General features: G+C 47.4%; 1 protein-coding gene across 1 annotated transcript in view; it reads right to left on the reverse strand.

Moving 5' to 3' along the window:
• Nucleotides 1-24,775, reverse strand: part of RNF17 (ring finger protein 17) — a 3,777,565-nt gene that overhangs the window by 979,304 nt on the left and 2,773,486 nt on the right. The gene's annotated exons all lie outside the window — the stretch shown is intronic.

The raw sequence follows: 24,775 nt of genomic DNA on the forward strand, positions 1-24,775 counted from the left end.
GAATGCAGGGGCGCGTAGATACCAGTTACTTCACTGGCTTGAAGGTGTTGGAAGAGTTCCGGAGGAATATTGATTCCGAGGTTCTTGGCGAGGACCCGTAAGTATAAAGTTCAAACAGTTCAATATGTCCGATGTTCACTCTTGTTAATTCCCTTTTTGAATTGCAGCTGGGTCTCAAGAGAATATTGCCCTGAGGCAGCTGATGGCGTTCAGTAAGAGTTTGTATTACCCAACACTGTCGAGTAAAAGTTGCATGTGTTTAACTTGTTGTTTTCTCCCTCTTTTTACAGGTGAGGCATAAGAAGATGTGGCGTGTTAAAGGATAATGCCTCCGGTGGTAAATCAGGTAAGTCTAAGGTGGTAAAAGAGATTGTATTTGTTGGCTCTCTCGGCTCACCTTGTTATTTCTTTTGTTCCCCAGGTGCTAGAGTTCGGCGAAGAAAATGATGGAGGCAGCGCCGAACCGAAAGATGCTGTGAGGACTGGTGAGTATGGCGCGGCGCTGCCGCTGGCGATGCGACGCATGCAGAAATAAAGTCCTTTCCAGGCTCAGAGACGTGCTGGATCCGGAATCAGGTAAGGCATTAAAATAATGTCCGTGATCTAACCTTTCCTCCTTCTTTTCCCTTTTTCTAGGAGCTCCGGATTCGAGGCGGGCGTGGCAGAAGACTGGATGCTGACTTGCAGGCATGGTGAGCGTTACGCTGCTAGATGCAGAATAACGCGAAGCATGTGATGCTGTTCGGGCGTGGTTTAAATAGCCTGCAAAGTAGTCCCAGGTAAGAAGTTCCCCCAGAACCACACTCAAGTAACAAAATAGTCCCTGAAGTAAAGTAGTTCCCATTCAGGCCTCACGTTGGCTTGACTTCATTGCAGCATGGTCTGCACGAGATAAGTAATGTACATGAGCCTGGCGCCTACGGCGCCAGGACTGATTTCCTCTATGAGCCTGGCGCCAATGGCGCCAGGACTGTACCCAGACAGCACCTAGCCGGGGCTGCTGGGTTTTTAGTAAGTACTTGGATGCCTGCTCCCGGGGCTGATGGGCTTGGTCCGGATGCCCGGGGGTAGGCATCATGACACCGTTTGCCTCTTCACAAAGTTCACTACAACCATTCATTAATTTCAATAATAACTTGCTTCTTTGAAAAAGGCACACGGGTACTGGCAATGACTCTTTGCCTTTTCGTTTCTTGAAAATGTTTGCTACAACCATTCATTTATAATAACTTGCTTCTTTGAAAAATGCTCATGAGTATTGGCAATCCCCCTTCGCCTTTTCGCTTCTTGAAAAATGTTAATTACAACCATTCATTTCTTTCATTGGTTCCTGTGTTTGTAATAATGCCCACTTTAACAGTTCATGGTCCTCTGGTTTCGGACTTTTACTTGTTATGCACTTTTCCAGCTTCTGCTGTTCATTCGACATGCCTCGGGGACTCCTGCATTCTGGGCAGAGTCACCAGTTTCCAATTGCTTGTCGGTCGGCTTCTGAATGGCGCTGGAGAACCTCCTTTGGCACCCACTGCCTTGTGCCACCTTTGAAAGGCCTCTGGCACCTCCTCGAAGGACCTCGCTTCACCCTGCTGCCTTGCCTGGAGCACTGGTAAGCACTGTCCTCGCGATCCTGCAGCTGCGAAAGCCCATGGAGCTTCTCTATGCGTCTCCGAAGCACTCCACAATGCCGGTTTGACTTCTCCCCGCTCACGAGTCGCGACCTGACTTCTCTCTGGTTCCCGCTCTTCCATTGCTGCTGCAGCCTCTCCGGGTCTATGCTTCTCCTCTTGTGTCCCAACGTGTTCCCACAGGGAAACCGTAGTCCTGCTGTGTTCCCACCGTGAAACAGAAGTCGCTCTCTTGTCACTGCGTCCTCGCTTTAAACTTCCCAGCATCAATTACAATGTCAGAAAGACTAGACCGATAGTAACCTACAAAGGCCTGGGGGAGATTAGGTGCGCCGGAAAAGGGAAATGGGGGGATACCATGTCCTACCCGAGTGCCTCATCTCCATTCCCCAAGTCTCGTCCACCCAGGTGATCCTCCCTCGTATCTCCACCCCTAGGGTCAGGATCCTAAAGCGCCGGCCTTCCCCTGGCCACCTGGGAGGAGGATATATGGGGGAAAGAAGTGAGGACGCCCTCAGATTCCTCACAATACGGACCATATTGCTGAGCTATTTTTAGAGGCCAGTGCTGTCAGCATTGTTTCTGCATCACACTGAGCCAAGGCACTCCTGTGGCCTCTCCGCCAATTTCTGTTTCTCTGTTTTAAGAGCTTTACATGGGGTGCTTTCATTTCCCAATCCAACACCCTGAATTGGCTGATTTTCATTGTGATGTACTTTTTTCTAGACTATAGTTCGTTATCAAACACATGTATATGTGCAAAAGACCGTGAATGTGAAGTCCATTCTTCTGTACAAATAGATTAAGGGCAGTAGTATAATCCAATCCTTCTTTCTGTAACATCACATGACTTTGCAAGTCCTGTTCCAATAAGCAATTATGGAAATATGATGAGGACCACTCATTCCTTTTAAATCTATTTCTCGCTGTGGACACTGTTCACTTTGCGCTAAAAACATTCTCATCTTGTACCCGTAATCAGAACCCCTCCTTAACCATAAGCAGGTTGTGATCGCTTCTAGATTGTGGGACTACCGTTAACTCCTCAATCCCCATAAATAGATCTCTCGACACATAAAAATAATCAATATTTGCCGATTCGTTGGCCTTCGTCCACTTGGGGTGAGGAGGAATGTCCCTGTTACGCGCACCTAGTCTCTGCGGAGGCGTTGGGGCACGGTTGCAGCCTGTTAGGCAGAATTATATGCAGTACCCTTTGGGAACACCACACACAATTAAGACTACAAGTGACAGTACAAATTCACCTTCGGTACAAGCCTGTACTACACAGTAAAGTGGTAGCGGTGGCTGAGCAGCCAGACTTATCTCAAGAGCAAGTGAGCAGTATCAAATAGTTACACAAAGGACAGCAATTACTATGATTCAAACAAACACTGACTCAAGGTTTCCAAGTAAAAGAATATACATTTATTTACTATTTAGCTACATAACATTTCACTATCATAAAGCAGTTTAAAAATCTCACTCTTAATACACCACACCACTCCCAATAAGTTCCAGACCAGTTAAGCTCACAAAATTAAGTGGGAGCAAAATGGCACTCCAGCAATTTAAAAGGGAGGGAAAGATAAAGTTAATAGAAATTGAACCACACCAACAGGTAAGTGTTAGGGAGAATTCTTATCTATGGCTAATTTCCCTCACCAAGTGAGTCCCCCAGCAGCTTTGCTGGACTTCTGGAGTTTATTTTTTTCCACTTGGTAAGAGTGAGAGCTTTCCCCCCACTCTTACCTATGTTTTGCTATGTGTTTCTACCCGTTTCTGTGATTATGGACTCTGCAGTACACCACTTCAGTAGCCATCTCCTTTTTGTGTGTCACACAGCACCGTCAGTGCCGTGGCACAGGGTTGTCTTTGAAACTTCAATCGACTCCATTTCTGAGGCGGCTACCGTCCCGCAGAAAAGGGTAAAGTTACCATTGACTTTATTTAGTCAATCTACCACAGATCAAGTACACCCCATCTTCCACGCAGTGCTGGAAAGGGTTAGTTCGTATCCCTTTGTATCTGTACCTCCTAGAGCATTGTTTCGCTCTTTTAACATTTAGACTTGGCTGGTGGCAGTGGTATCTACCCTAACTTTTCTACCGCGATTATATTAGATAAACGTGGTACTGTTCTTGGCTATTATATTAGCCTCAAACATAAACCCGCTTTACCAAATCGTCTTTCTTTTGGATCCGGCTGGGTTTATTCGCCATTTCTTTTTGTTAAAGTCCTTCTTGTGTTTTACTCTGCGCAGCAAACTAGGTTCGCCTTCTTTGTTCACTGTCTTTTGGCGGGCTTCTGCTCAGGCGGCCTCCTCAAGGCGCCTGGGTGTCTAGGTGGGCTGAATGTGAGGGAGGGGTGTAGTCACCCCCTGCACAGGGTATCCTAGGAAACCCAAGTCGCAGTTTGTCATGATTGGCCAGGGTAGTTGTCCGGGCTGGACAACACCCCTGCTGGGTGATTCACAGCCAGGCTGTGTGAATGGGGGTTTTTCCGCATAAAAGGCAGGTCTCTTGGGCTAGAAGTCAGAGAGTCGCCACTGGAACTACAAGGAACGGAAGAGAAGCGGAGAGAACGACGGCTGCTGCAACTACCCCGTCCCGGTGAAGCCCTGCTGTAGTCCTGAGCTATCTTCCCTTCAACGACTTAGAAAAGATCCAGTCCGGAGTCATCTTCCCTTGAGCTTGGTGGGGATAACCAGCTCATCTTCTACAGCCAGAGGATCCTCTTCCTTGGTCGAAATCGCTGCACACTGCTGTAGTGGTCCGGATAGCCACCTGAAGAGCCTCTCCTGTTTTTAAGGAGCGCACCTTTTATTCCTCGTCGCTGCTGCCGGCTTCATCCCTGTGTGGTGCAGACCCCCCTTCAGACGTCCTCCTTCCCAACGAAGCTCCAGGAATCGTGGGTCTGCGGGAAACCAACAGGAACAACTCCCCGGGCACCAGCTGCATCATTGGAACAAGGTACTGTGTTCTACTTGAGGAAACTGGGTGAATCCCCTTTCTTCATTTTCCAAGGCTTGCGCTCGTCTTCCCTCCTTCTTATAACTTTTGCTTCTGAACATTGACAATATCAAAGTACTTTTGGCTACGTTGAATCGTGAACTGTCTGATCTTCGGCAACAGGCCCCGGTGTCTTTCGACCCTGGCTCTGGCCTTTGACTTTTGAACTCCTGTCTCTGAGTGTCTCTTGATTCTGCCTGCCTAACCAAAATATTGCCTGTGATTTTTGCCTCCAGCTCCCTCTGGGTATCTCAGGTGCTAAGTGTGCTTTTGCCCCTGTAGCATTTCATGTCAAGGATAAGCGTTTATTTAGTAGACTGAACGGTCAAAAAGTGATTGCAATGGTATTCGCGGTAACGTGTTTTGTTCGTAACACCAGTTCATTTAAACACAGGGTACTTACCTTGAGACTTACTGTGCAAAGTGAATTGGTTAGTTGTAGTATATTTTACGTGTGGTTTTTATTTGAGTTTAATAGAAGTGTTGTGTTTATAACGAATGGTTTAAAAATAAATGTACTTATATTTTTTACCTGAAACCTTGAGTCACAGTAATTGTGGTCCCTTTGTGTAATCTCTGCTACTACTCATATACTCTTGAGATAAGCCTGGCTGCTCTGCCACTGCGACCACTCTGTGTAGTACAGGCTTGTACCAAAGGTAAAACTTGTATTGCCACCTGTAGTCTTAATTGTGTGTAGTGGTCCCTAAGGGCACTGCACAGGATTCTGCCTAGCAGTAAGTACTCAGGGCAATTGAGCAAGAGGAACTACAGTGATAGAATCAGGTGGAAAAGGCTTAGGGCCAAAGTCAATGGGCCAAAAGTCTTTTGCTCAAGATCACACGGTTCAGGGTAGTTTGCGGTAAAGTTCGTGCCACAGAGTCTGGACGAGGTTGGTTGGCAGAAAAGTTAGTTCCGTGAGAAGAGAATGACAAGCCCTCGGATTGGAGAAAGATTTCACACACTTCTACTGCGGTTGAACGAAACGAACAACCGGATTTGCACAGTACCTTAAAACAGAGAAAAAGCTGTAGCTGAGGTGGACGTTCCTGGTAGTTCATGCAGGCTCACAGTTCCTGAAGCGACTGTCGGACTGACAAGAAGTAGGAAGACTGGAGAGTCCTGCACAACCCAGAGAAGAAACTAGCAGCAGAGCGAAACAGCGAATAAAAGGTGCGCTCCTTAAAACTCAAGCAGGGTCCGACCTTCCTGGCTATCCGGCCCACTATAGCACTGTACAGCAAGTTCGACTAGAGATGGGGTCCTGGCTTGTAGTTTGGGCGAACTGGTTGGTCCCACCAGCTCAAGGGGAGAAGTTTCCTGGAAGAACTTCTCTGTCGTCGGATTCTGAAGATTCGGACCTGGCGCAGGGCTTCATCGGGCGGTTCAGTCGTTGTAGGGGTCCTCTTCCATCAGCTCCTCGTTGGTTCTTTCGTTCCAGTGGCGACTCTGCCTTTCCAGTCCCAGAGACCTGCTTTATATGCAGTTGTCCCCATTCACACAGCCTGGCTGTCAATCACAGAGCAGGGTGGCTGTCCTGACAAGGACAGTCACCCAGCCAATCAAACAGGAGTGCGACTTGGGTTACCAAGGGAACCCATGGCAGGGGTCCCAAGAGTAATTGCCACTAAAAAGATGGTTTCTAGAGTTAGACGTCTCAAAGAACAGGAGTATAATGGCTCCAAAGGAGCCCCCATAATAAACTTCAACACTAAGTTGAGATACCAAACTGGGACTTAAAAAGGTATTGGGGGAAAACATTTGTCAGGCCCTTTAGTAATTGTATTATTAAAAAGGTATTGTAAAGTAAGCAACTTCTTCTGATTTGCGCTTAAAAATAGAAAGCGCTGCTAAGTATCCCTTGATGGTACCAATCTGGAGCCCCAGATTAGCAAGGTGTAACAAAAAGGATAACACCATCTGATTATTACATTTGAAAGGGTGAACATTCTTATCTCTACACCAGCTGCAGAACTTGTTCCAGCGGCAGAGGTACAAAGATTTAGTTGCGGGCCTTCTGGCCGAAATCAAAATCTCCATTACGTCATCCGGGAGGTCCCAATCCTTGTATCTCAGTCTCTCAAAAACCATGTGCGTGAAGGCTGAGCGTCCTGATATCCGGATGGAGAACCCAACCCTCCTCTCGCAAGAGAAGGTCCTCTCTTTGTTGAAGATGTATCGGAGGGCAGATGGACATGTCCAGAAGGTCCGGGAACCATGTTCTCCTGGCCCAATCAGGGGCAATTAGGATCATGGATTTCCTGAACTTTGTCGACCTCCTGATTACGGGAGGAATGACGGGGACAGGAGGAAACGTGTATAGGAGTGGAAATTCCCACTCCACCACAAACTCGTTTCCAAGTGCTCCTCTTGGGGGAAATTCCCTTGAGTAGTACAGCTCGCACTTCCGGTTAGCACCAGTAGCGAACAGATCCACTTGAGGGGTTCCCCAAAGGGTGAAGATCTCTTGAAGGACTTCCTGAGCTAGTTCCCACTTGTGGGATACTGAGCTCTGCCTGCTCAGAGCTTCCACCATTGTGTTCTTGCCTATGGCTAGATTAACTGCTGACAGAGAGATTCCTTCTTGTATTGCCCAGAACCAGAGCTGCATTGCCTCTCTGCACAGTGGTAGTGACCATACACCACCTCTCCTGTTGAAGTAGTAAATGGCCACGGAGTTGTCCGTCATTATCAGGACATTCTTTCTGCGTACAAAGGGCAGAAAGGCCTTCAGCGTTAGTCTGATTGCCCTCAGCTCTAAAAGGTTGATATGTAGTTTGGACTCCGATGGAGACCAACAACCACTGATTGACAGATCGTTGGTTTGGGCTCCCCACCCCATGAATTAGGCGTCTGTCACTACTGTTATGTCCGGCCATGGTTGACAAAAAGTTTCTCCTTTCAAGATGTTCTCCAGACAGGCCCACCACTGAAGACTGCTCGGGATTTGTAGGAGGTCTGACATCCTTCTTGAGAATTGTAACTACTGAGCCCATTGGAGAGATCTCATTCAAAGGCGATCCTCTGGCACCAGAAAATGCAGGATGCCATGAGGCCGAGCAACCTCAGGAAATCGAAGGCCGGTAGACGCTGAGCATTCTGGAATTTGGCCACCACCTGCAGAATGTCTTGAGCCCTTACCATTGATGGCGAGGCTTTTCCCAGGGATGCATCCAGGACTGCCCCAATGAATTGGAGTCTTTGTGAAGGGATCATGTGGGACTTCTTGAAGTTGAGGGAGAAGCCCACTCTGTGAAGGGAGTAGCAGGTGTAGCTGAGATGTTCCAAAGGCCTGTTCTGGGGAACTGACCATGATCAGCCAATAGTCTAGGTAGGGGTAAACATGAATTTGTCCACTCTAGAGACTTGCTGCCACAACCACCATCAGTTTGGTGCATACCCTCGGGGCAGAGGTAAGCCCAAATGGCAGATCCCGAAACTGAAGAGAACTGCCAATGGCAAACCTCCGGTACTGTCTGTGCTTTTGATGCATCGGCACATGAAAGTAAGCATCCTGAAGGTCCAATGATACCATCCAATCCTGAAGCTGGAGGGCCTGAAGGATCTGAGAAAGGGTTACCATCTTGAACTTGTCCTTCCTGAGGAACTTGTTAAAGTCTCTTAAGTCCAAGATGGGTCTCAATCCTCCGTCCTTCTTGGGGATTAGAAAATAAGGGGAGTACCAACCCTGGTTCCTCTCCGCTACAGGTACTGGTTCTATAGCACCTTTCTCTAGCAGGGTTAAACTCTCCTGCTTAAGGAGCAGATCTGGAACCTTCAAAGTGTTGTTCCCCGGTGGATGACTGAGGTTTTTGCAGGAAAGGGAGGCAGTAACCTTGGGTTTCCAATGCCCATGCATCTGAAGTAATAGCCTGCCAATCTGTCCGATTCTGTGACAACCTGCCTCCCACTGCAGTCTTATGAATCAAGTCCTCAGAGAGGTTTTGGAACGGCTGATGCAGTGGCTGAAGGTAAGGCAGGCGCTGCTGTTGCAGTCTTAGTACTCCTTCCCCGTCTCCCGCGGGGGAATCTTCTCTGTCCTCTTTGAGCTGGCTGTCCTCTGCCACTTCCAAATGTGAAATAGTGACGAAAGGACCTACCCCTCCAGGGTATACCAGTGGGGCGGTTTGGAGTTTGTCTGATTGCAGCACCAAGGGATGTCTGCTGCCTTGGAAGTTTGCAGCTTCTCCAAACTCTCATCAGCTTTGTTTCTGAATAAATTAACTCTGGTTGTACGTCAGGGGCAAATCCTGACTTTCTCAACCAAGCAAATCTGCGCATCACTGTACTTGCCGCCATAGCTCTACTGATGCTGTCAGCAGAGCCGTGACCAGTTCGGAGGGATTCGCACATTGCGTCTTTCCCATCCTTGACAATGTTTAGAAACCTGTCTCGCTCTTTCCCTTCGGGGATATGGTCAGCCGCCATGGAACTGCATTCCCAAAGGGTGTGTGTAAACCTTGCACGTAGCATTGGCCGATTTAAAGGCCATACTCCCGGCCGAAAAAACATTTTTGGCCATTGAGTCGTAACGCTTGTCATCCCTATCCGGAGGGATTGTAGGATAGACATTCGGCCTAATGGTGGAGGTGGCCACCTGAACCACCAGGCTCTCTGGTGTTGGGTGCTTGGACAAGTAAAAGCTGCCAGAGCTTGAAACCCTGTACTTTGATGTCAACATTTTGTTGACAGATGAAATGACCTCTGGCGTCTCCCAGTTGGCAGCCACACACCTTTGTAAGGCTTGATGGAAAGGTAATATTGGATCCTCTTGTGGTCCCCTGTCCAAGATCTCAACTAGATCGTCTCGCTCAAAGACTGGTGTTGGTTTTGACCACCCCATATATTCCATACCGCTTTACCTCAGTTGCCTGTATGTCACTTCTGCGTGGTCACTGGGGTCTGCACTGCTGAATTCAACCTCAGGTGAGGTGTCTAACCCACTAGCCTCATGTAGCCATTTCTGTAGGTTTTTCATTCTTGAATCTTCTGAAATGAATGAGGGCACTGATGGTGTTCCATACTGCAAACCAAAAGGATTGGATCCATCAGAAGATTCCTCTGCATCCTCATAAATAGAGGAGAGGGATTTGAAATAATCAGAACGGGGCAAAGGAGTATATGTCTTTTCCAATGTAGTTGTCATCATATTCGTGGTTAAAGTAGCCAAAATCATTGTGATTGTCAACATCAACTGTTGTGTCGATGAATTAGACATGTGGCGTTGAGGAGGTCGACATTCAAAGCATTGATGCCTTCTCCACAGTTATCAGCGCCAATGGCATCGATGACGCACCTTTCGACCCTGATGGTGTCGAATCTTTCGGTGTCGATGGCTCAGTCCCCAAGGGGACTTTTCCTCGACTCGAGGGATCCTTCGATTGCTAACGGTGAGTCTTGGCCGCCGGGTCCGAAGACGCACAGCTTTTGTGCTTACAAGGTCTTTCGAGCAGACATAGCCTTTGGGTGTAGTCGAGGGGAGCAAGGCCGCGTTCTCGAACACCTTTAACATTTGTAATCTAAACTCTTCCCACTGGGCTGGAGAGCTAGACTTAGTGGGACAAACAACCTGTTCCGGTGAGGAACTTGTAGACAATGAAGATGGCGATCTATGGTGCCGTTTCTTTCGTGTATAGAGGACGAGTGGTGTGGACCACTGCGTGACCAGGAACGTTTATTCTTTTTTGTGACGAGGAGACACTGTTCTTGACTCGTCAGAAGATTTTTGTTTTTTTGACTGAGTCGAAAGGGATTTTTGGGTCCTACCTGCCGCAAGAATCCTTCTATGCTCTCTCAGGGCTTTGGCCATCATGGAAAGGCAGTCCTCATACTCTGATGCCGGATGATTCGACGCTAGACACCATAGGCAGATCCTATGGGGGTCCGTAACAGACTTCTTTGCACCGCAGTCACAGCATTTCTTGAAGCCTGACCTGGGAGTGGAAGACGCCGAAGACAAAGCCATTTTTCAGAATTCACTAAAGGTAGTAAGAATTTATCGAAGAAAGTATCGAAGATATTCCTGTCAAGTAACAAAGCGTACTGTATCCGAAGCGTAAGCGTGGAAAAACTGAACTGAAGCCAATGAGCGTTGCGCGTGCTACATTTAAGCACGTGCTTAAATTCCTTTTAAGCAAAGATAACCTGTTAAGGATTAACATTGCTACAACGTATCAAAATACTCCTAATGTTTGACGGCAAGATGCTGCAACCCTTTAGGGCCGCACATCTCTTCCCTGCCACCCTATTTGTATTCTGAACTGTATGCATTGCTGCCCTTCAAGACGGGGTTGGGCAACTTGTATATGCCACATGCACTAACTGAAATGCTAACTTTTAGGCCCTGCTAGCACTTATGTAACCAAGTAAACCTTCTTACCAGCGCCACGATGCCCGAGGGCAGTTGTGTGCTTTACAAATGCAAATAAATAAATATACCTTCGGTGACGTTGCCATCGAGAAGGAGGCCTTCGAGGGACATTGAGTCGACAGGCATCAACGCACAGCATCCCTGCTGAAAAAAATTCCAAAGCAGCAAAGCTGGATATTGGAAATATCAAAGATAAGGAATACGTGGGGAGGAAACAATCCATTCGAAAAGAACATTCTATAGTGTGAAAGGTTCATTAACTGTATGCACTCAAATAAAAGCAAAACATTTTTTCTTTTTTCTTTTTAAAGGGCCTTCTTAGCTGGTTCTTGATTATTCCACTGGCTGCCTATGGAACACTGAGATTGCAATGGCCTATTATGACGTGCAGGTCTAAAGCCTGAACAAGAGACATCCAAGAGACCAATATTTGTGGTCAGCAAGAAGTTGTGCACTGTGACGAATGAGGAGTCATCGTCCCTTCTACACAAGGGAGAGCCACCCGTTTGATGGTAGAGAGTTGAGCCTGCAAGACCCTCCATCAGGGTCTGGGCAAATGGGACCTCACTTGGAGCGACTTCCCTTAGGGGACAAGGACTCACATTCCCACTCCCTCTGCAGGCCACATTATCTCCATATATGGGACTGCCTTGCATTAAAAACAGTGTTCTCCTTCTGTTTGGTTATGGAAAATGTTAAATCCGGCATGCCATCTGAAGGAAAAGGGTATACCCCATTATGAAGAAACTTGTATTAAAGTGGGAAGAGAAGACCAGAAAAGAGCAGGAACGGTACACAAGGGAAACTCCCCGACATCAGAATGTAGTCTAGAAGCGGAGTAAAGCTGAACTGCGGAACCACAAGAAGCCGATAATGTCAAGCCGAGACGCCAGAAGCCCAGTGAAACAGGCAACAGCAGAGCCGTTATCAGGACAGAGTTTGAGGAACCGTCTTACGTGGTGGCGTAACCACAGAAGTACTGTGGTGGGCCAGGCGCCCATCTAACAACACCGCAACCTGGATGACAGGGAGTGTTGACAGCTCCCATCTGCTGTTTATCACTTAACACGGCCATCTGCAGAGATTGGCAAGTGTCCGGAAGGGAGAAGCGAGAAAAAGCAAACCTGTGTACCCGAGCCAGCGCTGAGCCCTGCAATGTCACCCACGGCAAACAAAGGTACAGGGGTGAACTGCAGAAGCGGGAGGCCGCTGAGGCAAGATGTGATAAAGAGAAGGGACTATGATTGCGATAAGGGCGATAACGGAACATTGAACCAGTATAACCGGATATATGAGGAACTATTCAAAAACATGGGAGGATAAGAATGATTGTGAATCATTAAGAAAGTCGAAACAAACATCCTGGGCAAGAAAAAGGTGGCCACAAGAGCTAATTAGACAAGAGATAATTATTGAAGAGTGCTTAGTCCACTTAACGAGAAACAGTCAAAAGTGTTATGAGCTAAGAGTACAGAATAAACCAAGCAAGGAGATTAAGAGTGGATTTAAAAAACACCAAGAGTGGGGAACTCTCAACCCTGAAAATACAAGGGAACAACATAAAATAAAAGTAAGGTGTCTAAGCGAGTATCTCAAAGAGAACAATGATAAGGGTCCTCTTGTCAGGAAGACAAGATCTTTGAACGGTTGGGAGGAGCTACCAGAGCAATGAGTAAAACTTGAGAAAAGTATCAGAAGACATTCCCATAAGGAACAGATTTTCTAAATGAGACATTTGCATATTGAAGATTGGTGTAGAACAAGACAAGAAAACCCTGAGAGAAAGCCTAAAGAAAAATGGACAAGGGAAGACAGCCAGAAGAGAAGCCTTCTTTTGTCCACTTTTAGTTGTTACTGTTAGTGTCGGGTAGATTTAGGTTTGGACTGAGGACTTGTTAAGTTTGGACTTTATGATGACAGACAAGCACCTTTAGTTTAATTTAGTTAGGCAAGGAATCCCCCTGTATCAATAGGGTGAGATGAGCCTTTTTCCGTATTATTTAAATAAAAGAACATCAGAATGTCCACTATGCCGACCCACCACAGCATCCAGTGTTAAGTCCAAAGTTCAATGCTGTCATCCCCTGTTTCAGCCACCGGGGTATGAAATTCAGCTCCTTGTCAGTTCCACTTGGCATCATTGATGCCTGGACATCATGGGAAGTATATATAGAGCCAGAAGTGCCCTATGACCTTAGTTCCACCTTTTTCACCTCATGCACAGAGGCTAAAGGAACATCGAAGAACACATTACTTACCATCTCTGTAATGTTCTTTCTGACAGATGTTCTTCAGTTAGCTTCTTCATCTATTATTTTCTATTCCCAGCTCCATCTCTACTTGGAAAAGGTGGCGACATAAGGAGCAGAGCTCCTCTCTGCCGGGTTTCAAAACATGCCACATGCAGGAGATCACTTCATGGACAGGACATATGACGCTGCCGCAACCCGTAACTTCAATTACGGTTTTATTCCCTTACACTGAGCACCTGAGGTACCACACACTGGATCAGTTATATTTGTGGGAGGAAAATCCATTAGAAGAACACATTACAGTAACGTTCTTTCTGATGGATCTTCTTCCCATGGATTCTTCATCTACACAGTTGTACTTTGGGCATCTTTTTTGCCACCAGGGGGTCAAAACTCGGCTCTGCATCCGCTTCGCTCAACGCCCTTCCATGCCTCGCGCGGGACACAATGTCGAGCCCAGAACATATTGAGGCGCAGCACCCCATCGCCTCATTTCCGCTATATTTCCTATCACTCAATCGCTGAAGGACCACATTACTGACAAAGTGTACAATCTATCTGCCAAGAGGCAAGTTGAGAAGACAATAAGGATTCTGTGGAAGGAACATCCATCAAAAAGAACATTATCAATTAATCTGTTCTTCTAATGGATTCATTCTTCCCATGGATTTCTTATATACAATAGAAACTCATAGCAGTACATGGCTCTGAAGGTGGGAGATGAGCGAGAGGACACCAATTATACTAGAAGACTCTGGGGAACTGCTCTGCCAAAGCAAACATCCTGCCTTGACAGGGAATCCCAGCAGTAATGTCAGGCAAACGTGTGCTTCGAAGTACATGTCGCTGCCTAGGACTCCATGGGGGGATTGGCTGGAGGTGAGTCAGGCCACCCCACTGGCAAACTTGTAGTATGCTGGTCCAGACATCTGCTGGTAAACAGAATTACCGGCACGCTCATTCCGGACCGGCATATTGGAATGAGGCCCAATGCCTGGAGCTCATTTACGCACCTAGTTTAAGTGATTGCAACCAGGAAAATCACTTTAAGGGTGAGCAAAACTAAAGAACAAGAATGCAGAGGCTCAAACGGATCATCACTTAATTTAAATCCCATGCCAGAACAACAAACCAAAATAGCGGCAGAGTACACCTTCACAGTGTCAATCTGCAGACCAGCCTGGGACAAGGAAAACAGACAATCCAATTGAGAGGATGGAGGACAAGTAAGCAGATCCAAATCCCTTTCCTGGCACCAAGCCAAAAATGTACACTATCTGCAGGCCTAAATGGACTTGGGGGTAGGCCACTGAGCTGAGAGTACGACGTCCAAAACCTCAACTGACAAATCCCACTCCTTATATCTCAGCCTTGCAGCAGGCACTCTCTGTGAAAGATGCAAGAGTGGGCAGATGGACAGCAACTCCAAGTACCATTTTCTCTGGGAGCAGTCTAGAGTGATGATCAAAATCAGCATGGACTCGAACAAGCCCAGCTTCCTGAGAACTAGCAGGATTATAGTGATCGACAGGAACGCATAGAGGCGGTTGAATGACCAGTCCATGGTAGTGCATCCCCTAAGAGCTCGGTAGTGCATCCCCTAAAAGCTCCATGTCAAGGAAATACCCTAGAGCAGAACAACTCACACTTGCTTTTCAAACTTTAAAAAGCGGTCCATCTAGTGAAAATCCCCTCTAGAACTTCCTGACAGAGGTCCCAGTCGTGGGATGCTGAGTTATGTTTGCTCAAGGCATCTGCAATGAAGTTCTCTGTACCAGCGGGATGAGAAAACATCAGAGACACGCCATTGTAAAGATGCAGTCTAACGTCCTAAATAGGTGCGCAAGTATAAGATAAGAAAAATCTTTTAGCAAGGCATCGGACCCATAGTAGTGATATAGGTATCACATGCTTTCCGTGGTGTGACGTATGCAGAGTAATTGTAGTTTTGTCAATCTTCAGGGAGCTTTCAGGCTGTGTGCTGCATAGAAAAACATGTGAAGAAAAGCATTTCCTTGCATTCTTTTTATCACACGCTAATTGTTAGATAAGGTCATGTAGTTTGGATTTATGTTGATTGCGTAGATTGAGGTTTAGTATGTGTAGTTGTTAGTTGCCGTATTGAGCAAGCGCGTATTTAGCAAGAGGTCGGGGGGTGCTAAAGAGCCCGACTGAAATGGCTGCGGGCCCGTGAAGCTCTGCTGCACACAAATATCCAGCAACTAATCCGGAAGATTTCCAGAATTTAGTCACGGCCAAATTGATGGGGTCGTGAAGCGGAAAAGACCTGAAGCAGGTGGATGCTCTCCCAGAGAAAATCGGAGCGGGGAAAGCCTAAATCGGCGTGCTGGTGGCAGTGACGGCAGACGGCATGGCCGGGCCGCCGAGTGGGGGAGGAGCAGCAGCGGACTGGCTGATCTCTTTGGCGCGACCCGCATGGAGCTTCTCCAGGAGGACCTGAGGGTCTGGGAGCGGTACCTGGGGAGTCCGCAGGTGCAACAGAGGCGGAAGAGTTGTGCTGGAGTGGCCCGTGCTTGGATCCAGGTGGCAGCCGGGCAGAGGACGGTGCAGTGGAGGCTGGTGCTTCCCCCGAGATGCTCGCCGGAGGGGAGGCCCGACTCGCCGGCGGCAGTGGAAGGAGAGCCGAGTGACGTGTAGCCCATCGGGTGACAGCCCGCAGGACCGCAGCAAATAGATCGATCTGGATCCGGGGGTCCCAGTGATTGGAGAGGCCTGGCTGCGGTGGGTGCCAGCGGCAGCGCAGGCTCCTGGGGAGGCGGCGGCCGGACCGGGCTGTGACTGTTGGCAGCTCCATATGCTTGTGCAGCTGCGCAGCGGGCCCTGAAGCCAGTGGAGTAGCGGTGCCCGAAACAGGTGGAGGGACGTGGTCGGCCCGCCGCCCCTCTGTGCAATTGGCGGCTGGGAGTGACGGCCGGCTTCCCACATGATCTGAGAGGTAGCACTGATATCCAGGACAGCTGTTAGGGAGAATTATCTTCTAAGGCTAATTTCCCTTACCTAAAGAGTCCCCCAGCAACTTTGCTGGATTTGAAGGGTTTCTTTTTTTCTCCTGCTAAGAGTGAGACTCTCTTTTTCCCACTCTTAGACAGATTGCTAGTGTGTGTTTTAGGCTATCTTGTGTGCTTATGGTCTATGGGGCTTTTCTCACTCTCATAGGAATCATCTTTTTAACATGTGTGTTACACACCACCCTCAGTGCAGTAGCACAGGGGTGTCATAGTGACCCCCAAACATAGACTCCATACCCTGGGACTGACTACTGTCTCCCAGGGCATGTAAAGTCCCCATTGAATTTACTAGTCAATAATTATGAACAAAACCAGTACAAACCATCTTACCATGGAAGTACTGGAAAGGCTTAATAGTTTTTCCCTGGTGTTCATTTTTGAGAGGGTACCGTCCAGTCCCTCTCTCAAAAATTTCTGGCTAGTGGCAGTGGTTACTACCGTAAATATTCGACCGCGAATATTTTCCTATGGGATTTTCCCATTGTTCGAGGCTACCACTTTTACTGTCGGCCTCTAACGTACTGCCGGTTTATTTTAACATTAACTTTACTCCGGTAGATTTTTATTGCCAGATCTTTGTTAATATTTATTTCTCGTGTCTTTCTCTGAAATCCTAACCCGGGGATCCTTTGTTCATCCTTCTAGCGGGCTTCTGCACAGAAGCCCTCCTTTCTGCGCCACTGAGTCTGGGTTAGACAGAATGTGTGGGAGGTGGAATAGGCACCCTTGACAGGGTTACCTAGGCAATGCAAGTCACACTCTGCCCTGATAGGCTGGGGAGTTATCCTGCCAGGATAGCCACCACACTGTGTGAGTGACAGCTAGGCTGTATGCACGGGGGTTTTTCTGCATAAAAGCAGGGTTCTGAGGACTGGAGGACAAGACGTCGTCACTGCAACTAAGAAACCTGAAGAGGAGAGAAGCTGAAGACATCTGCGACGACTGAACCACCGGTGAAGCCCTGCTGCAGATCCTTGCCACTTTTCTCCAACGACGTGAGAAGATCTTCACCTGCAAGAGTCTTCTTCCCTTGAGCTGGTGGGGCCAACCAGTTCGGCAATCGCCTTCCAGGACCTGCCTTGGTCGAATCGGCAGTGCCAAGCACTAGGAGACCCGATAGCCAGGCAACCGTCCACCACAACCGCGATATAAAGGAGCGTACCTTTTTATTCGTCTTGGCATCACCGCGGCTGGTTTCATCCCTGGGCAGTGCAGTAACTTGAACCTTCCTCCACGACGAGAGCCTCTCTTCCTCTGTTGGATCTCCCCAACTGCAGGAACTGCCAGGAACTACCGCCACCGCAGGAGCCTCTTCCACTTTAAAGGTACATTGTTACGCCAGGCCTCCCGTTTCGTTGGGTACTGCTAAAGGTGTTTTAAATCCTTTACTTACCTTCTGGGTTGGCCGCCCCTTTCATCTAACATTATCTTTTTACATCTGAAACTGCATTTTCAACTAGTTAAACAAAGACTTGACGGCAGCTACTAGAACCGTTTGATCCTGGGCACTTGCCTTGTACCATTGGCTCTAGCACAGGCCTCTTGACTCTGGCTCAATCTGTTACAACTGCCTTCTCTAGATTGCTTCTCACTAAGAAAAGTGTTGGTGCACCTACACTCTTATAACCACCCTTCCTCCCCCTTTCTATATAGCTGAAGTGCCATTTTGCTCGGTTTTCATCAAAGTATTGCTCATACTAAAGTATTGCCTTGCCTAACTTGTTCACAATCTAATTGGGAAGTGTTGCTGGTGTGTTTAGGAGTCTAACCCTGTATGACTTCTCCTTTCCCTCCCTCTGAAGAAATTGTTAGAGTGCCATTTCTGCTTAGTTTACACTGTGCCGTTTTGCTCAGTTTCCACTTTGGCTCAAACTTGTCTACAATTTAAATAGGGAGTTGTGTATACTTTTCTTGACTGTTTTAACTTACTTTACTAATAGTGATTTGTGTGTGAACATCAGAGTGTGTAAAATAAATATATATATTCTTTTTGATACAAAGCTTTGGCCAGTGTTTCCTTGTTCCATAGTATTGTAGTCCTATTGTGTAAACCCTGAATACTGCTCATCTCCCTCTTGAGATAAGTCTGACTGCTAAGCCACAGCTACCAACAAAATCTTTGTGGTACAGACTGATACCAAAGGAGATTTATTCCATATACCTGTAGTCTTAATCTTCTATAGTGCTCCCTAAGGGAACTGCATAGGATTCCCGCCTAACAACAGCTGAAGCGGTGTGTGTAGGACCTGACTGGGCAGGCTGCATCTGAACTGTTGGCCTCAGTGGACAGTGAGAAGAGCCAGATTAGGTGGAGCTAGACTTGCCGGTGAGGCCGGGCCCCCTTTCCCTGCGGGACCAGGGTGGTGCCGGACACCCTGCAGGCAGAGGAAGCCGCTGGTCGGTGAGATTGGGAGGCGCGGCTTTCGCTCATATACCGGTGGATAAACCTTGATCCTTCCCATACTGTGCTAAATTCTACTGCCCAGCGTTGACCGATATGTCCAAGACTGGTAAGGGCGGTAAGCAGCAGGCTAAACTGAACTTGGATATGTCATCACAAGAGAAAGGGAATACATAAGTAGAGGAGTCTCCGGAGGTTCAGTCTTCGACATTCCCTGCGGACCAAGCGACTGCCTTTCAAGATATTAACAAGATGTTTACATAACTACAATCTGGTATACAGTCTGGACGGGAAACTGGACTCCTTGACCTGCAAGGTTGATCATATGCAAGTGAGGTTGGACAAGCATGGGAGAGGCTGGATGAGGCGGAGAGCAGGGTCTTGAGAGCAGAGGATGAGGCGACCTCTACATCCAGAGATATGTCCCTGTCAGGAGGGCTCTGAAGGAGCTTTCAGAGAAGCAGGAGGACTTGGAGTCGCGTTCCAGGCGCAACAACATTAGGATTACGGGGCGGTCGGAGACGCTGGACCGCAAAAACATGGAGGAGTTGGTGGAGGAGATTCTCAGGGAGGCGTTGGGGCCCGAGGGTTTTTCACCTCTATGTGTGGTGGAGAGAGCGCACAGGGTCCCGAGCGGCAGAAGACCGGTGCCTGGGGCCCAGCCCCGTCCACTGATTGCCCGCCTGCTGAATTATCGGGACAGGGATGCCGTCCTCCGTAAGGCAAGGGAGAAGTGCGTGGTGTGTTACAAAGGGGACACTATACGTTTTTTCCCTGATTTTTCTGATAAGGTCCAGGCGTCTAGAAGAACATTTATCGCAGTTAAAAAGAGGTTGCGGGATAAAGGCATGAAATATGCAATGTTGCTTCCAGCCAAATTGAGGGTTAAGCATCAAGGCAAACCATTTTTCTTTCAGACTCCTGAAGAGGCCTGTACCTTTCTAGATATGCTGCCGGGCCCTTCGGGGCCTCGGGATAACAACACGTGAGATAGCCCTGAGGTATACAAGGCGGGATACACTGTTTATGGTTGTTGCTATAGGCGGTGGCTGAGTGTTTTGGATAGGTCACGTTAAGTGTGTGCAGGGAGGGTTAGTTCCTGGCATTCCCTATAGCGAAAGCGTGATTATTTATATAGTTGGGGTTGTTACTGCACTGCAATGTTGGGGGTATCAGTACGTGATTGGGTGGGAAGGATGGGTGGGGGTGGTGAGTGGTGTAAAGGGGGGGACTAAACCCGACAAGTTGGGGGGTTGTTGGTAGGGGTGGAGGGAGGGATTTTGGGGGGGGTGGTGGTCGGTGCATATGTGCAGATAAAAAGGAGGGATCCGGGTACCCATGGTATGTTATCCGCAATGGGGACTCATGACCTGGAATGTCCGGGGTTTAAACAACCCCCCTAAGTGCCGTAAGGTCCTGCAATACCTGAGGCGCCATCAGGTGGAGGTGGCTTTCCTTCAAGAAACCCACCTGACGGCGGAAACCAAGTCTAAATTTGGTAAAAGTTGGGGGTGCCACAGGTACTTTTCCTCTTATTCCTCTTATTCCAGGGGGGTGTGTATTATGGTGAACAATTCAGTGGGATTCCGGCAGACCAACGTGTTGCAGGATCAGGAGGGTTGGGCGTTGATAGTACAAGGGATCATTCAAGAGAAGTTATATACGTTAATCTGCTTCTATGGTCCTAATCAAGACATGACAAAAACTCTGGAGTGGGTGGAGAGGCCGTTGGGGGACATCCCGCAAGGGGAAATTCTACGGGCGGGGGATTTTAATTCAGTACTGGACCAGGCCCTGGACTGGATGGGTAGTGTCACACGTAGGGATCATAGTGGCTGCTCTGAGAGGCTTCGGGGAATGTTGGTGGTGTGGGGGAATGGAGGATGTGTGGAGAGTGAGGAACCCGACAGCGCATCAGTTTACGCATTATTCCGCTCCACACAACTCAGCTTCACAAACAGATTATTTTGTAATATCCCGGGAGCTCCTGGGGCAGACCGGTGGGGTGGAAATACTGACCCGTACTCTTTCTGATCATGCCCCAGTGCTGTTGACCATCCTGCTAAGGGGGCGGGCAGGGGTGAGGCCCCCTTGGCGATTTAAGAGTGACTGCCTTACGGGCACAGTCTTTAAAGAAGAACTATCGAGTGCGATAGATTTATACTTTGAAGCCAATGAAGGCTCAGTGACTTCAGTAGGCTCCTTGTGGGAGGGATTTAAGTGTGTGATAAGGGGTGTGTGTATAGCCAAGAAATTGGCAATCCTGAGGCGGATCCGGAGAGACCTAGCTGACAAGGAAGAGGAGATACGCATCTTACAGGGGGTGGCTCTTACTCCAACCAAGCTTCAGCAAGGGGAAATTACGCAGAAGCTCCAGTAGTTTCATGCTCTTGCTCACAGAGAAGTGAAATAACCTTGGGACAGGGAGGCCCCTCGTCAGTATGGGGAAGGCCAAGCCCCAGGACGGTCATTCGCAAAGGCCACTCGTATGCATGGGCAGGAGAGTAGGATAACAGCAATCACTGATGTCAATGGGGTGGGATCAATTTGAGGATGGGAAGATAGTTCAGGAATTTCATAAATTCTACAGTCAACTATACTCTCAGATGAGGGCCACACAAACGGATAAAGACACCTATCTGGATCAGGTGGGATTATATTGGTGCTCGGACGAGCAACGGGAGTGGCTGAATAGACCACTAACTTTGGAGAAGGTGGTCGCGGCCATTAAAGCGTAACCTGGTGGGAAATCTCCTGGCTCAGATGGCTTTACGGACGAATTCTATAAAGGTTGGCACGCACCCGTGGAAGCCCCTGAAAGTCCCGTTTTTCCGCGGTACGCTCTTTGGACCTTGCTGTATTCATTGGATTCATTCGCTTTACCTATAACTACAGCTACCATAAGGTGAACAAAGACTATAAGGAGCACAGAGACTGTTTATGTTGATGTAAAAAGATACTTACATCTTTGTTTCTCTTTGTTTAGGTATTGCAACCTACTTTAGTGGGCGTGCCTATATAACAGTGCTCGCGCGCTCGCACCCGTGGAAGTCCCTGAAAGTCCCGCTTTGCCGCGGCGCTGGGGCGCATGGGGAGGGTCATTATTTTTAAAATTGCAGATTTTCATCTGTCTTGTTATTTTCTGCGCGTTTTAACTTTGTTTTTATGTGCTTAAATATTTCTGTTCTCTTTCTTTTAATTATTAACTTGTGTTGAAACGTGGAAACGCTGTAAATTGCTATTGTGCTTGAATTGTTGAACAGCACACGAATAATAGCACAAACGTCTATTTCATAATTCATTGTTCATATAGTTTTTAACATATTCTGTTGATCATGACTGACAAAAGGGGAAAGATCTATAATCTACGCACGGACATGCCATGCCCATCACGATTACGTGCGTTATGTGACTCATCACATAAAGTCAACCCTCTCCTAACTCCGAAGTCAGCCCGCCCTATTTCAAAAGGTCTTCAACCGGATAAACGAGCTGGGAGGAAACGTACCCGCTCTAATACTCCGGCTGGTGATATCCGAGATTTTGGATTCAGGGCATTACATGTGAATCGTTTGATGGCAAAAATGCCTGAATTAGCCAACTTAAGCGTCTCAAATGTAGAGGCTCAACCTTTATTTGTTAATCAAGAATGCTTAGCCAACAAACAATTCTTAATGAGCTCCCTAACAGCATTAGACTCTAATGTCAGTAATAAAGGCTGCGAGCAACCATGCAATATCTCCTTATCAGACACCATGATACTGCAAAACGCCCGAACAGGCAATGTTCCAAACACACTGAACAAATCAAAAGGTATCATCAATGATGTGGATGATGCTGTAATTGATCTTTATTCATCACACTCGTGCTTCTCGGCTAAGGAAGATAGTCATGATCATTCCAAATCTCCTGCCTTATTTCAGAACCAAAGTACATCTGAAACTGAAACTTCTATTTCATTTATACCTCCGACCCCAAGAAGGCCGGATTGAGCTAACTCTGCCATGACCAGAGAGTTGCTCTTGAAAAAATCTCCAATAATAACGCTAGAAGTGATGAATATTGCCATAACATCTCTTGCAAAACTATTTGAAGTTCTTGATACCAAAGTAAACTCGATTTTGGACAATTCTAAAAACAATGCTATTTGGCAAAAATCGATTGCCAACTCGTTGGCCCAGAGGCAGGTGTTTGATGAAAAAGCTGCTTTGTTAGCACTTAATCAAATACCTGAGCTTATATCCACATTAAAAACGGTTACGGATCAATCTGGTTCTCAATGTGGTCGATGCTTAACCGATAAAATTGCATTATCTTTAAAAACTGCTGTCCCATTTGTAGAGGGGATTATTCGAGAGATTCCATCGAAGGTCCCGGCTGCAGTGCCCTCGCTGCTTACGAAATCCATCGTTGAATTACCTTTGACGTCTTCTGCTAAAGTACTTCCCATAGTAACATCTATTGATGAATCATCTATACCATCTTCTGTTAAGGTACTTCCTACTGTGGAAAGCGCCCAAGTACACAAAGAAGTTTATATGATTTTTGACAGAAACTCTAAGAAACAAAAATCTGAACCTATTATAAATGTGAAGAAAACAAAAAATCAAAAATCCAATAAGTTATCACCTAATGGTCAGACCAAACAGTTTATTAGGTCACTCTCTAAACCAGTGAGTGGATTAAGATTGGCCTCTAATGTTATAACCAAAAAATACACTAATTTGGTACAGGGGAAAAAAAGATCTACCAATGACAAGATGAGGGATTCTCAGGTAGTTCTAAATCACTCTCCACTAGACGAATTGGTAAAGGCGGTGGAAGGATGTGAAAATGAGTGTGCAGACTCACCTGCTGAGGAGCAGCTAACAGAGCCAGATAAGCCTAACACGGAAAATAACTCTGATCGCCATGGGTCTTTACTCACTTGTGCGGAACTTAGGAAAGCCGTGGATGATTATATGTGTCAATTTCGACCAAATCCGGTTTTGTCACATCCGCTGATGAAATCCAATCCTGTCCTGAATAAAAGTCCAACGCAGAGTTCTGAAATTGTTGGTAACCCACTCGCCTTGCCGCTTCGAAATGGAGAAGTTGGTATAGGTGTTAGGCAGAAACCTGTGCAGTTCCCTTGGGGAACACTGCAAAAGATTTAAGACTACAGGTATAGCAGTAAACCCACTTGGTAGCAGTCTGCACCACCCAGATTTACCTGGTAGCTGTGGCTGAGCAGTCAGACTTCCCTCAAGAAGAGTTAGGTAGTATGCAAAGTATACACACTATGTCCTCAGACACAATAGCACAAGCAAACACTGACCAGAGCTTGGTTTCAAAAGTATATAGTTATTTATTTATAAAACACACATAAGTTGAAAACACTCTAGCAAAGTATAGTAAAAACACAGTTATGATGAAAGCAGTTTCAACCCTTACTCCTATCTAGACAACTCTAAGTTAACACCACATAATTAAAACAGAGGTGAGCGCTTAACGTTAGATGACATTCTAGTAGGTTAAGGAAAGGGGTAAAAAGAAACAGAAATGGGTTAAACACACCACTCTAAGATCCAGAACACTTGCAATAGGCTCAAAGAAGCACAGGTGAGCAAAAGTCACTAGGCAGGGCCCACTCTTAGAGTAGCCGGAGCGAAAATGTGCCCAAGATCACACTGTTATTAGGGATTCAAAGTCTTGCAAAGAGTTAAAAAGAGTGTAGAGTGGCTTAGAAAGTTTAGCCAGGGTGTCCCAGGCACTCCCAGGTTCGAAAGCCGGGGGCTAAATCTACCCCGTACAGTCGGTAGCAAGGGAAGCCAGGCGGAACACGGTACCTTAAGCGGAAAGGATCCTCCAGCGGTGGCAGTTGTTCCAGGCAGTGGCAGCAGGGCTCGACGTCGGTCAGGGGAGAAGAAGTTCTCGCTGAAGAGCAGAAGAAGAGGGTCGTTGCACTGCCCGGGAAGAAACCAGCCGCGGAGTCCTCCGGTTGAAGGGTTGTACCGACTTTCGTGGTTTGGGGTAAAAGTGGTGGGGTTCCGGTTGCCGGGGTGCTTGGCACTGGCAAGGCGGCCACGAGATACCTCGAGAAGCGAA

This window comes from Ambystoma mexicanum, chromosome 7q, assembly GCF_040938575.1.
Source record: "Ambystoma mexicanum isolate Mex_15411 chromosome 7q, UKY_AmexF1_1, whole genome shotgun sequence".
Classification (NCBI taxonomy): domain Eukaryota; kingdom Metazoa; phylum Chordata; class Amphibia; order Caudata; family Ambystomatidae; genus Ambystoma; species Ambystoma mexicanum.